This window comes from Chroicocephalus ridibundus, chromosome Z, assembly GCF_963924245.1.
Source record: "Chroicocephalus ridibundus chromosome Z, bChrRid1.1, whole genome shotgun sequence".
NCBI classification, from domain to species: Eukaryota; Metazoa; Chordata; class Aves; order Charadriiformes; family Laridae; genus Chroicocephalus; species Chroicocephalus ridibundus.
Window position 1 is genome coordinate 69719425 of NC_086316.1, and position 15975 is coordinate 69735399.

A 15975-nucleotide genomic window follows, 5' to 3' on the forward strand; every position below is an offset into this window, starting at 1 on the left:
TAATGTCTTTATCAGGTACCTGCAAAAATGGCTTTCCACGAGCTTCATTGATCAAATTGTATCAGCTAAATATTCATCTTATCAGACTTATGCACAATGAAGCGTTGAGATCTTTATCTTTTGTTAGATGAAGTTTCTACGAAGTATGGTGCTTTCAAGTCCAGAAGCAAAGCTGTTTTAGTACACTATGGTAAATGTACTAATTAGTAGCCACCACACAGTTGAACAAGCACAGTTTTTTCAGACTAGGTAGCAAGTAAAGTCCGTTTTAGGTTGTTCTGTTCCCCATCCCTGCTCAGGCAGAATGTCTCCCTGCGCCTGGGACTACTCTATAACACAGACAGGGCACATGAGCATAAACACTCAAGAGTACATTGTGTCCCAAAGAAATAGGAATGTAAATCTTCAAAGTTCCCCTTTTCTAGACCAAATTTGCCATGTTCAGTCAGCCTTCCTAGAAGAGAAATGGGATGCATTACATGATTGCTCTGTGAAATATAAAATGGGATCTTTTATGCATAATTCTGACCTTTCCAATATACGTTAGCAAACTGAAAGTGCTCTGGTGGGCACTTGTTAAGTGTAGGGTAAATATATGAACTTTGGGGACAAAAATAAGCTGCAGCCTATAAATCTGCTTTTTTGTTTCCTCTTCCCTGCAACTTCTAAGAGAATAACTGGCAAGCTTTTAGAAAACACTGACAGCTATTGAAAGGAAAGATCCTTCTGGATGTAGCATGATGAATTGCACAAAGGCATATGACAGGAATAAAGGATCCTTGATTTCAATATAAGTGGAAAGTTTTTGAGCCTTAAGTCACATCCTTACCTGATGCACATCAGCCAAAGTCCAATGTCTTCAGCACAGCTATATTAATTAATGCCAGCCTCTTTTCAGCAATTAAAAAAAAGAAAGACAAAACACCCCCCACACACCCCCTCAGATTCTACTATGGGTCTAATATCATGTTTTTCAATGGCCTAGTACTGCATTTAAAAGCTGCACAGTTCTGACTCAGACCAGTTTTCACTATCCTACAGAAATCTAACACTCTTTTGCACAATAGTTTTGTCTTTCATAGGACTGAAGGCAGAGATATGGATTTGTTACTTTAAGTGCAATTAATTAAATCAGTATTAATATTTAAGGAATTTCTTTTGTAATAAGCTGTATCAAATGCCTAGAAACAGAGTGATTAGATAGCAATTAATTTCATCGTTGGTTTGAGCCACAAAATGAAGGAAAATATTATCTTAACAGTCTATTGTGTTGGCATGTAAGCTATTGTACAGGAATAAAAGGAAAACTTCAGCTCCGTTGAAACCAGTAGTCTATGGAAGAGAGAATAAAGTCTGAGACCAAAGGGTGTTAGATATTTATCTTTGAGGTGGTGGGGGAACACACAAACATCAGTGGCTCTCAGTTCAGTCTCCATCTCAGATAGGAGATAATGAAACTCCATGAAGCACAAGCAAGACCTGAATTTGACTTGTTATTCCTAAGGATACTTTCGTAAGATTTTGATGAAGAATATGACTACACACTTCACAAATGATCCTTGTGAACCATCCCACATCTCTGAAAGCTTTGTATCAAGCTCTCAGGAAGATTCCTTTATTGTGCTTCCTTCTTTGAAATGGTCTGTAAGCATTTCCTGAAATATAGGTGGATAGATGGCCTTTCGCCATCTAACTAAAATGAAAGTCTCAGATAGTGTCCCCTTTTGTTCCTTTCCTTTTTCGAATTTACATGGTCATAGAATGGTAAGGGTTGGAAGGGACCTCTGAGATCATTTAGTCCAACCCCACTACCAAAGCAGGTTCACCTAGAGCAGGTTGCACGGGAATGCATCCAGGCAGGTTTTGACTATCTCCAGAGAAGGAGACTCCACCACCTCTCTGGCAGCCTGTTCCAGCGCTCTGCCACCCTGAAAGTAAGACATTTTTCCACATGTTGAGGTGGACTTTCCTGTGTTCCAGTTTGTGCCCATTTGCCTCTTGTCCTGTCGCTGGGCAACGCTGAAAAGAGTCTGGCCCCATCCTCTTGCCCCCTGCCCTTTAGATATTTATGAGCATTGATGAGATCCCCTCTCAGTCTTCTCTTCTCCAGGCTAAACAGACCCAGGTCTCTCAGCCTTTCCTCATCAGAGAGATGCTCCAGTCCCTTGATCATCTTCATAGCCCTCTGCTTGACTCTCTCCTGTAGTTCCCCGTCTTTCTTGAACTGGGGATTGCAGAACTGGACACAGTAGTCCAGATGTGGCATCATCAGGGCAAAGAAGAGGAGGAGGATAACCCTTGACCTGCTGGCCACGCTCTTTTTAATGCACCCCAGAATACCATTGGCATTCTTGGCCACAAGGGCACATTATTGCCTCATGGTCGACTTGTTGTCCACCAAGACTCCCAGGTCCCTCTCTGCAGAGCCACTTTCCAGTAGGTCAGTCCCTAACCTGTACTGGTGCATGGGGTTATTCCTCCCCAGGTGCAGCACCCTACACTTGCCCTTGTTGAATTTCATAACGTTCCTCTCCACCCGACTCTCTAGACTGTCCAGGTCTCACTGAATGGTGGCACAGCCTTCTGGTGTGTCAGCCACTCCTCCCAGCTTTGTGTCATCCACAAACTTGTTGAGGGTACACTCTTTCCCTCATCCAGGTCGTTGATGAATATGTTGAAGAGGACTGGACCCACTACTGAACCCTGGGGAACACCACTACTTACAGGCCTACAACCAGACTCTGTGTCTCTGATCACAACCCTCTGAGGTCTGCCATTCAGCCAGTTCTCAATACACCTCACTATCCACTCATCTAACTGACACTTTCTAAGCTTACCTATGAGGGTATTATGGGAGACAGTGCCAAAAGCCTTGCTGAAATTGAGGTAGACAATGTCCACTGCTCTTCCCTCATCTACCTAGCTGATCATTCCATAATAGAAGGCTATCAGATTGGTCAAGCATGATTTCCCCTTGGTGAATCCATGCTGACCACTCCTGATAACCTTCTTTTCCTCCATATGCTTTGAGATGACATCCAGAATTAGTTGTTCCATCACCTTTCCAGAAATGGAGGTGAGACCAATTGGCCTGTAGTCTTCTGGGTCCTCCTTCTTGCCCTTTTTGAAGACTGACATCACATTGGCTTTTCTCCAGTCCTCAGGCACCTCTCCTGTTCTCCACGACCTTTCAAAGATGATGGAAAGTGGCTTTGCAATAACATCTGCCAGCTCCTTCAGTGCTCATGGGTGCATCCCATTGGGGCCCATGGGTTTGTGGGTGTCAAGTTTGCCTAAATGATCTCTAACCTGATCCTCTTCAACCAAGGGAAAGTATTCCTTTCTCCAGACTTTTTCTCTTGCCGCCAGGGACTGGCATTCCTGGGAGCCAGTATTAGCAGTAAATACTGAACCAAAGAAGGCATTCAGTGACTCTGCCTTCTCTGCATCCTCTGTCACCAGGGCACCCATCTCATTCAGCAGCGGGCCCACATTTTCCCTAGTCTTCCTTTTGCTACTGATGTATTTGAAGAAGGCTGCCTTATTGTCTTTGACGTCCCTTGCCAGGTTTAATTCTAAGTGGGCCTTAGCCTTCCTACATCCCTGCATACACTGAGAATGTTCCTATATGCCTCCCAAGTGGCCAGTCCCTTTTTCCACATTCTGTAAACTTCCTTCTTCCATTTGAGTTTTTCCAGAAGCTCCTTGCTCATCCATGCAAGTAAACACAATTCAAGTAAAAACACTTCTGTTTAGCCACATGACATTAACATTTTTCCAGTCCAAATTTCACATCAGGACCTTTAAATCTCTGGATAATGCAGGCAGATTTAAGACAAGGGCATTAAATGTGATGAAGCTTTGTAGCTTTGTCTGTCCTTCTTACTTAGTTTAAAATCAGCCTAGTGCCAGGAGCCAAAACATTATTTCCAGAACACTGAATTGAATCCAACATTTACAGAAATTCCTTGCCCAGGAACAGGCTTTATTTAACATAAGAATCTCCACTTCTGCACTGAAAATGAGCTTTGCACCTAGCACAATAAATGATTCTTGCCATTATAAACAAGTTATTTCCCTGGAGAACTCAGAGGAAGAAGCAGCTCTGGAAACCCTCCACAGGTCAGAACAGTTATGGGCCTTGGGTCTCACTCTCTTGTTAACAAGAAACCCTTTGCTGCGTTGCCTGGTGAGTGAAGTCAAACCACATTCAGATCTGAAAAAAATGCCCTTAGCTCATTGGCTGTATTCCCAGGTACAGCATACTAATCAAAATTTGCCTTTCACGCAAAAATAATGGATATAAATAATTTTAACTGTTAGTGGATTTTTTTCCTGTTGGTGGTGGCCTTATTCTGGCAAACTTGTCACGTTTAATAACAGTTTAAATACTTAAGTAAAAATTCTGCTTGAAGTTTCTCGACACTTGGCTCTAAAAAATCTGTGGTCTTGAGGAATTAATTGCCCACCAACTAACAAGAGGGAAAATAGAGCAAGGCAACAAGATAGAGAGGAACTGGAATTTATGTACTTCTTTTCTCCTTTAAGGCACAAGTGAAAATGGGTTTTACCTTGAACAGCTTTCCTTCCAACTTAAGGAATGTACAAATCTTACAATGTGGGATGAGAAAAAGTAAGTTTCCCTTAAGCAATACAGCTATGACTTGACCGAATCCAGAGTGACACAGAATGAAATCTTTAACACTACAAGCAGAGCAGAGGGATCACACCTCCAAAATATCGTCTTTCAGTCCATTTGTTCTATTTAGTAAAAAGGCAGAGATATGCTGAGGTAGAAATGTTTGGTTTCTTTACCCACAAACTCCTTAAGAGTGCAGCTACTAATATTCAGTATTCATATTTTCTAAATTTTCTTCTGCTTTTATTTTTTTGTAGATAATACATGCAGGTATTAGTTTCATTGTACCAGAAGACTGTGCTCCTGTGCGAACTTACACAGTGGCACATACTGAAAATGGGGGGGGGCAGCCTGAATATCCATTTCAAGAGACCTTATGGACAGAATGTGAATATTTTCTTGTATAAATTAAAAAAAAATACAAAAGCTAGGAATACCACAGAATCATAGAATCAGGAAGTTGTTGGGAGCACAGGTAACCATACAAACAGCAAGATGGAGCATTTTCCTTCCTCAACTGATTCAAAAATCCAGGGCACCTGAGAGTTTTGCTTTGCAAGCTCACCTCTCTTGGACATTAAGATAACTCCAGCCTTAATCCTAGCATTGTCTTTAAACTGTGCGCATACAGCAGTGACAAAATTCAGGACTGGACTTTCAAAATAAAGATAGCAGCTTTGGACCAGCAAGTTTTAGTGGATGAAGTCAAAATAGTGTACCTTTTTTTTCTGTACCAGAGAGTGTATGCTTCTGAAACTGATGCACGCTTCGCTCAAAACATTTTAATCTGAGTTCCTAACTGTTTGGTTTGGGTTGCTTTATTTCTCTTAAGATCATAGAATCATAGAATGGTTTGGGCTGGGAGGGACCTTAAAGATCATCTTGTTCTAACCCCCCTGCCATGGGGTTAGACCAGGTTGCTCAAAGCCCCATCCAGCCTGGAGTTGAATTCTACCAAGGATGGGGCATCCACAGATTCTCTGGGCAACCTGTTCCAGTGTTTCACCACCCTCACAGTAAAGAATTTCTTCCTAATATCTAATCTAAACCTTCCCTCTTTTAGTTTAAAGCCATTAAGCCTCATCCTGTATTTGTGTTTGGGATTGCTGTGACCCAGGTGCAGGACCTTGCACTTGGACGTGTGGATTGCATTTGAAGATGTCTAAATGTTCTTTTCCTTGAGATAATACATGACCTTGTCATCTACATGATATAGTCAGGAGACTCAGCCCTGTGTATTTTGTGACTCCTTTTACTTTTCAGGCTGTTATTCATAATATGGTCTTTGGGGGATGACTCCTTCCATACTGCAGCTTCTTAACTCTTTACCAGTGGGTAAAAAAGAGAATTGTCCATCATGGCCAAGTGGTTGGAGAAGGCTTTCAAGCCAAGTTATGCGCCCTCCAGAGTATAATATGGTTTCTACACAGAGCGTCCTTATGCTGAAGGTCTCTGCTATAATTGGTCAGGTTCAGGGGTTGTAGGTCTGCTAAGCTGGATGTGTCTGGGGATTGTTTTAATGTCAAGATGGAATGTGACTGTCAGGCAGTCCAGTGAACCTAGATCTTGGTCAGTAAATTGTGGGAGATGTGACGTGTGTGCTGTTCCCCTCTATTTTTGTTCCCTTACGTGATCTGTGGTGGAAGCCCAAGTTCCTCTACACAGCCTTGCTTGTCAGTGTCTCACAACTTCATGCAGCTACAAATCACATGCAAATGAATGATGCAAACATCAAGAAGTGTAAGATGCTGAGAATGTGTATGTAAGTGCGTTTCCTGTGTTCAGGAACAGTGTTGAAATCATTTCCAAAAACCTCAATACAGTCATCGAGCCGACATGAAGGTCATGTTGCCCTGAAACTGTGCAGTCAGGTAGTAAATAGGGATGACTTTTGGAGTACCAGGGTGCCTAGTGATGCTGCAGACTTTAAATGAGAAAGCTTGCATGAGTGTCCACACAGAAACTCAATACAAGACACGAGATTGCACTTCTTGAGACCTAAACTTTTCTTTGCCTTAGAAGATGTTGAGGAAGAAACTTAGCTCTTCAGAAGCTGGGCTCAGAAACTGTATGCCTCTTCCCCCAACACCATTAGCCACAGGTTAAACACGCACAGACTCCTGTAATTTCATGTTTAGACATTGCAATCAGTTAATATACACACTCAGACTAGAACCAAAGGGTAATGGAGCTCAGTTCTGCAACTGAATGATCACAGCCCTTATCTTGAACCCCACTCAAGCCATGATTGTACCTTAGACAACCCATAAAACTCAGAAGTCGGCATAAGGCATTTAAATCTCTTGGTTAATGGATGTCAACAACCTTGCTAACAGCCATAAACAAATACTTGTGTGTGTGTGTGAGCACATGTGCATATGCATGTTCTCACAAATAGACCATGGATCATTCAGGAACTACAAGAGCCTAGATATAATTAATGGCATATAAAATGCAGTATTTAGAAAAATTATTTTAAAACCCCCTCAGATACGGTCTGAAAGTATGTGGTTTGTGTGAGTTTGCATGCTGATGGGAGGCTATGGGAAGCACTCTGAAGGTTGTATAAGGGCTTACATTCTAGGTATAAATTTTTTTCTAGAAGGAGAATACTTATAAAATTTTGTTTCTCAGTGTGTGTGTGTAGAGATAGCAATATATGTATGTGAAAAATAAAGCTTATTTTTTTACAATTTTTTTTTTCATGAGCTAGCTGTTGTGAACTAGACCTGAAAATAGATCCTAAATTAGGTAAGCCCTTGGCTGTGCTCAATAGAACAAATTTATACAGGCTCCTGTGATGATGAGCTCAGATTGATCAGAGTACTGCCCAAGATTCTTCTATGATTCTCTGAGAGTAAAAAATCTTCTTGTTTTGTTTTCACATGGCTTCAGTTTCTGATAATAATATGTCTCTCCATATTCACCCAAATCTCCAAAGGCAATTTCAGAATGTCTGTAAGATTAAACAAAAAATGTCAACTAACATCTGTTCCTGTGTGAACTCATAAATACAGGAATAATCAATAGCCAGCTACACAGAGTTATAAATGTCACCACTCGCAGCATTCAGCCTCCTAAAGGGTGGGCTTACAAAGATCAAGTCTTCACGCTCCAAACAACTAGGATTATACTGTGTGTGTGTTGCCAAGAATATTGAACAGGCAATTCCAGTGTTGTTGTAAGAGGCTCTCATTGATTTGTCAAGTAATCATTTGTACTTGGTGGTTAAAAAATTAGTAGACAATTCTAGATACTTTTCCCTGAAAATGCTAATCAAATTGAATCTGTTCCCTGAAGAAGTACCTTCCAGCCCTTCTGTAATTAGGGAGTATGCTAAACTGCATTAATAGGGATTAAGCTTTTAAAATTACTAAATCCAGATAACTTGAGGTTAGACATTCTAATAATATTGAAGACAGCATTGAATTGCTTATATTATTTTTTTTTAAGTAGTGCAAATGCCGCAAGATTGGAACAATATTTGTTGTACCATAGGGCAAGAGAATGATCCTGTAGGCCAGTTAAGTGAAATTTATCATAGGCAACATAAATGACAAAGCTGGTAGGGGACTCATCTAATAAAGAATTAAAGATGAAGAATGTAATTAATGTCAACTAATGTTATTTTTTTTGACAAAGAAGAATAATTCCCCAAAGAGACGGGAAATCAGGTTAATAAAGGTAACTGTAGATACAATATACTTAAGACTTTATATGTGACAAGATAATATCACAACTGAAGATTCTGCACGTTTAATGAAAAAACAGCTAATGTACAGACCTTAGAAAGGAATTTTCAATAAAAAACAATAATAAGAGTGGAATATTTCAAATGGAATTTGTCAGAGATCAGCAGCCTATGCTTTTTCATAGTTTAGGAAAAAATATAACACTAAAAATAGTTTAAATTCTGCCTTAGAAATTCTGTGTTAGAAAATGCAGTTATCTTCAAGAGGATAAAATAGCATCTTCGGTTTCACATAACTGCAGGTCTCAGCAAGCTAAATCTTGATCCAAGCAAATTCAAAGAGAAAATAAGATATCTACTTTAAAGAGAGCAGATGAACAATCATTAGAACAACCAGTGAGTAAAAGGATACTTTTTCAACTGAAAATATATTTTATATGAATATACAAGTTACTGGACTCAATACAGAAGTGTGTTAAATATTAATTACCTGTGACTTACAGAAAGCTAGGCTAATGGTTCTAATGGTCCTTTTGTCTTCAAAATCCATAACTCTAGCCATCTATTTTCTGTCTATATCCGGAGGCAGCCTTTTTTTTTTTTAATAGTTGTTTAAATTATTTTATTTTATTTGACATCTTTTTTCCCTTGGTCTGGAAGATAGGATCTTGGAATACTTCTTGGAAGGCATGGAAGTCTTCATTTTGCTCATTTGCAAAATGAAGAAAGAGTGGGTATCCCATTTTGCAGACTCAAGGTCACACTCACACAGTGCAGAAAAAAGGACAATATAATGGAATCAGTTTGATTCACTGGCATGAGGACCTACATAATGGTCATTCTTTTACTCACAAACCTGTAATATTTACAATGTTTTCTAACCTCAGATCAATCTTGCTGTTGACTGCACTTCATATAATTTGTGCCTATCTCTTCGTTTACAGAAAAAATCAAAATCTGTAACAACAAAAAAAACCCCCAACATATTAATTGGAACAGCTGCTCTTTAGTTCTAGAAAAAGAAAACATGAATAAAGCTACTACAAAGTGCGTTTACTCTTAGATCATCTGATCGTTTTTGATCAGTTGCTGTATACTCCCCTATGATGCTTAACACCTACAGTACCTTTGCTGCTCATAGAAATTCCAAGGAAGTGTCAAGAAAGTTGAGAAATGCAGAAAAACATATGCATCTCTATCTAACTTTTCTTGTAGAGAGCTTCATTGTGACAGTTTGTGTCCATAATAATATTTATGTTGGTGTGGAGCAATCCAGGATCAAAGTCCCCGAAGAGCTTATGCATATAGCTATTGCAAAATCATTACAATCCTTCGTAAAAATATTTCCTCAAAGCCTGCCAAAAAAAGCTACATGCACATATTAGAAATTCTTCCAGTGCTTTTTCCCTTACTTCCATCTTTTCATTACTATTATGTCCTCTATTAAGAGAAATATTTATATGTACACGTTCAGTATATTTTAATTCAGTATCATTTGCTAAATATCTTAGTTGATTAGGAAATATCCTGACATTAAAGTTGACAGTGATGTGATGAACAACGTATAGACAGGTCTGAGAAAAATGTTATCAAGCAATATTGTCTTCAACCCACCATCATGAAGTGTGCTAGACTCTGCACACTTAATAAAGATGGTCCTAGCATCAACACTGGTTCTGCAGCTTCTTGAAGCCATCACAGAAGAAGCAAACACCTAATTGTTAGTTATAATCTTAGGTACTGTAATTTTTGCCATAACCACTGGAAGGGGAACCTCCTTTCTTTACCTAGGTGTCACAGAACCAACCATTCACTAAGAGATCAACATTATTTATTTTCCAAAAGAATGAAATAACAATTGCTTATTCTCATTTGTCTGTGGTTTTTGGATAGTTAGGCAAGACATTTGGGTGACAGGCTTTTCTCTATTCTAGGAATTTCCATTTCCTTTGTTATTGCATGCATGCATGCATGTACTATGGTGTTGATAGTTTGTTTTTTTTAAAAAATATAGATAATAGTAGCAGGAAATAGAAAACAGTTAGACTGGTGTTCTTTGGAGTGGAATTCATTTCTTTTTCTCTGCATGTGGTGTTTGCAGACTAGATTGGGACTGAAGGGCTCCAGAACATAATTTTTTCCAGAACACCAATTAATATAATTTCTTTGAGTTGCAACCCACTTAGATAGCTGTGAGCCACAAATATAAAATGTTTTGGTTTATGGTCACCTTTCTCAAGCAGTATATTTTAACTGGCCTAGCACAAGTTAGTAGTAAGCAGTGACAACCTACAAAACAGATGATCATTTCTTTGTCAGTTTCTATATGGTAAGACTATTCCCTGTCTTCCTAGTGCCTACATCTTTTACCCTGAAATTTCTCAGGTTTAGCTATTGAAAGTATATATGCCTAAGGAAGAAAAGGAAGCATGCCAGCCTGAGCCACAGTCTCCCACTGTTGATTCAGGAGCCCCTGGATTGCCTCTCTTATGCCCACTCACCAGTTGTATTTTATGGGCTATCATCCACCAGCAGGAGATAGAGCACTCACAGAGTAGAGTATTATGTCCAGCAGCAACTGCAGGACTAACTTTGATCAAACCTTAGCACTCACCTAAGATGAACACAATCTGTATAAATTACTTCTGTGAAAAGCCTTTCTTATCTGTCCCTCTCTAGACAGAAGTGCGTCTGTTTTACTGTCTAAAATATACTGTCTGTTCTTGGCAATCTGTGATGGATTGCAATGTCCTCTTCTCCAGACGTACACTGATGAACAGTGGATAACATTCTTCCGTTATAAAAGATGTTTAAAAAAAAATACTTCTGTACTTCTTAAACTACCAGTATATTAGTTGCCATTTGAGCCTGAAGCATCCTAAAAATTCATTTCTAGGTATTTTCTCCCAAGGACTCCTGCTATATATTCTATAAAGGGTACAAGATTGTTATTGGTTGATCATATGGGAAATTTAGTACAGAAGTCCTCACTGTGACTGAAGTTTAGGAGGAAAGCAACAATGATGTTTCAGAAACTAACAAAAATTAAGACGATGTGAAAGAATGTTATTAAAATGAAATTTATTATAAATATCTGTTAAACTCTAAATTAATTTAGATTTTTCAGGGTCAACTCACAAGCTGGAACTGGAAGGAGAAATACGACTTACAACTGCTTAGGAACAGTGAAAATTCCATGGATAAGATAACGAAAAACAACACAAAACTGCTCCGAGAGTACAAACTGAGTAATCTGTTTTTTAATTAAGTTTTCATCTAAAGTACTCATCATAATAAACAGAAATAAAAAGTTTTCCACCTCCACCACCATTAGTGCTCAGCTACTATGCTCATCATACAGAGTTTTTGGCATATGCACTGTTACTCCAAGCAATTGTGGGATAATTGCTGGCGGTGACTTAGAAAATACAGTTATATTCATATTTTTAAAAGAGGCACAGTGCTGAAGAAACTTCAGGGTGGAGTGCAGTTTATATGCAAGGAACGTATTCCACTGTAGTTCCCTAGGTCACATAACCTGCAATCTTATCTTAGAGCCAGCAGACTCCAAGGTGGAAAAAAAATGTCTTGGAGAGTGGGGCAGTGTGAAGATACTGTAGCCAAACTCTGTGCATCAGTGCAGGGAATGGGAACTCGTGGTACTATGAACACTGATAAGGTGCATAGTTTTTACCCTGGTCCAACAGTTTCTTATTTTCTGTAAAAATCATGCCCTTAAGTAGAACTTTGCTCATTATAATGTCATTATAATACCAAAATACACCTCCATCCCAAAGGCTCCCTGCCAACCACCCCTCACAGTGGTGCAGAGGTGGTGCAGTGGTGGTGCAACCACCACAGAGGTGGTGCAACCACCCCTCACAGAGTCTGCACTCTGAATTTTTACTAGTCTATAACTTTACAGGCAAAGCGAGGAAATTTTACACCAATCGTAACAAAGGTATGTACGACTAGAGTCACTCAAGCTCCACCTGAAGAGTGAAAAAAAGAGTATAAAGGTGGCTTAAGAATGGAGAGATGTTAGGGAAGATACCATCATAGACAAGTCAGGATGACACCATCATGAACCACTCTGACTTCTGGGACCAGTTGATGGGCTGAGCCTCTTTTTCCCTCCATCAGAACACCTATTGGGTGAGATCCGATCTGCAATTCTATTACTTCAATAAATTGCACTATTCATCAACACAGCCGTGAGACTTCTCATTCAACATGACCAAACTCCTGAAATCTGGCCATGCTAGTTCATTGAACGTGACTAGACCAAAAGTACATTGTAATGTTGAGCATCTGTAATAGTGATAGTTCAATACATTGAATGCGACGGGACCTATAGTGCCGAATTGGGCATCACCAGAATCTAAGCCCAGCCACCCCCAGCCTCTCTGATATCTGAGGACAAGCTGGAATGCAAGGGGGTTTATTTTCTGACAAAGTCCTTTACCCATTAATGCAACAGCAATTCTACAAGTAACAGATTACTGCTGTAACTTAAAGACAGATTTCAAAAATGAAATCTTTTCAGTTTCTTCATTACTTCCTCCTTGGGCTGTTTTCTCATCTCAGGGTCTGTGAAAGCTCCTTCAGAAAGGAGATATTGAGCAGGAAAGGACCCCGTGCTGACAAACAACAAACATGGAGGAAAGGGTGTGTTTTGAAATTGTGTGTCTCAGTGGAGCTTGGATGCTTGAACCGGAACTGTTGGGAGGTCCCTTTATCTGTTTGGGACTCCCAGCCTACAACTCTGTGCTAAAGCTGTAACCTTCAACCATTCTTTTGAAGCACAGAGCAAATCTGCTCTCTTTTAAAATCCTAATAAAGGAGGCTGCCTGCCATTTAACACTACAACCAAATGAATAGAGACATTATCTGGAGAGAAAAAGGCGTATATCAAACAGAGGGAGGCTAAGCCCACCGCTCTGATCTGGTAGAAGAGTGCCCTACAACTAAGTGACTGGCTGCCCTGGGCAGGACATTTATTCTCTTAAAATTGTGCTATCTTGAAAAAAGGATAATTCAAAATTCACAGGAACAGAGTGAGGGAGAGCAAAAGAAACCATGCTGTCTGTGCAGCCTGATGTTAGTGCATTCAGCTGGAAGACACGTGTTGAGATTCTATAGGATATTAAAATATATAGCAGAAAGGTCATAAAGCATGTTTCTAAAAAAAAAGAAATAAAGACAATATGTTTCAAAAATTAGCAGTTTTATTTTTACAATGCTAAAAATTCTGTATGTCATTTTTGGTCTTCAAACTATGGATTTTGGTGTAAGGGGAGGTTGTGTTACATTATCATTCAGAAGGAAAATAATGTGATATCATAGTTAAGGTGATACAATGAAAATGCAAAGAAACCGCTTAGACAGTTGTGGGTTTAGGGTCAGAGCTTACCTTTTCACTACTTTAGGGCAAGAATTAGCGTCAGCTGAACCTATTAGGTATGTATCAGCTATCAATAGAGATTAAATCAGTACCTAGAGAAAGAACACTATAAATCTTATCAGCTTGATTGAAACTCACTGCTTATACTTCTGGTAGTTTTAGTAGGTTATATTTTCTGTGCATCAGAAACCATAGAAAATCCACTGTTCATTGGTTTTCATCAGTACGTTGCTGAGCAGTCAGTGTGTTTTCTTGCTACAAGCAGGTGTGATTCAGTAGCAGGAAGGAAATTTAGAGTGAAAACATGGTGGGGTGGGGGAAAAAGACATCTGTTACTTCTGAAACCTAAAACTTACCAGTGTTTTATATTTGGCACCTAGATTTGGAGAAAGGCAAGCTGACTTGTAGAAGACTATGAGGTTGGGTGGTTTTTTTGTTGTATTTTGTAGAAGAGGCAAAGTCCTAGTCCTGCCTCTACTGATGTTCATGCCACAATTTGTCTGATGCAGAAGGTGCAAGACTTGATCACAGAAGCAGAGAAGTGATGAATATGTTCGTATTGAGTTTTAATTGCTGAAAAACTTAAAATACAGCTCAGAGAACCTTCAATTTATTTTAAAGGAGTGCATAGTGTGAGCTTCAGAATAGTAATTCTCCATGTCTCATGTATCATATACTAATTGCATGTGATTTTTTTCACATCAAAAAACATAATCCTAAAGACTAGTTACATTTGCATCTAGCCTTTCATCAGCCTGAGAGATAGGAGGTAGGATAGGAGGTAGGAGACTTTCTTCTGTAAAGATGTAGCACCAGCCACTGTTCTTATGGAAGGATGAGAAGGTTTGTTAGTAAAATTCTGTGCAGGATTTCAAAAGTGGAAATATACAATTAAATGTCCAGTGCTTCAGTTGGTTAAAAAAGTTAGTCTCCTTTTTAACTGAACTGTTGCCTCTGTTCTTCATAACTGATCAGCACTGTTTTTTTGCAAATACATCAAGATGGATAAGATGCGATAAACACACAGGAAAACATGATGCAGACTTACATCGCGATCCAATATGTCATTATTTGGGTCTATTTATATTTTTAATTGGGTGCATGACTTTATCAGGTAAGGATACCCCTCATCCTTGCTATTATTTAATTTAGTCTTAACCATTTTGTCTGAATGAAAAATATTCATTTACAAATGGGTTTCAGAGGACATGGATTTGCATGTAAAAAAAGAAAGCCTTTTTTCTCTGGCTAACAAGCATGACTAGACATCGTAGAATGAGCTTAATTAACACGTGTCCCCAAACTACCTGGTAATCCTTAGCAGAAACAAATCTAATCTATCTTTAAAACTGTGAAAACCCAAACTTCATAAAAACACAAACCCCCCATAAAAACTGCATTTTTAAAAACTAAAAGCACATTTTTAAAAACTTCTACTTACACTTAATACTGGTACGTCATCAGATGTCCATTAATGTTAGCACATAACTTTGCTACCATTTCAAATGAAACTTGTTTTAAATGCCCATTTCTGATACTAGTAGAAAGAGATTATAAATTGAAATTAAGAGACAGATAAGTCACTTTAAAATGTATTCATAAGATTCAGTTATGTAGCAGTGCGGGTAAGCTTGCTACTGTTTTTGCCCTGATCATGCATATATTTTTCTTTAATGTTATGCAGAATGGAAAACATATATATCTGTTCAGCATTGCAAAACAAAAACAGTAAATAGTATGAGGAAGATGCTTTCTGCTTCTTAAGGCAAACTCTTTTGTTTTCCTAGAAATTACTCTTTTTCATAGTTTTTTATACAGGTCCATTTTAAAAATGATATTTTTGAAAGATTAGTAATGAATAATTTGTAAAGAACATCTAACTCAGTCCTTTGCTGATTTTCTCTTATCTTCACAGCTTTTAAAGGTTGCATTTCTTCATCCAACTATGCCGTAGACACACCATTAGTTTCCTGTAACCCATGTTTAACATCCCTAGGCAACTTTTCGATAGATTGTACACCATATTGTGAAATTTATGCTGAGTGATGCTTTGACTTTCACTTGGATATCCACCCTTTCAGGTTTTGGTACCAAGATGGTTCACAGACTTTAAAACACTAAAAACTGCTCTTCAAATTTGTATCAATAACTTCACGGGAAAGAAATTGCTCCTCTACTGCAGTTAACTTCTAATACAAGATGTGTTCCTGAGAATTTTGCTCAAATAATTCATGACAACTC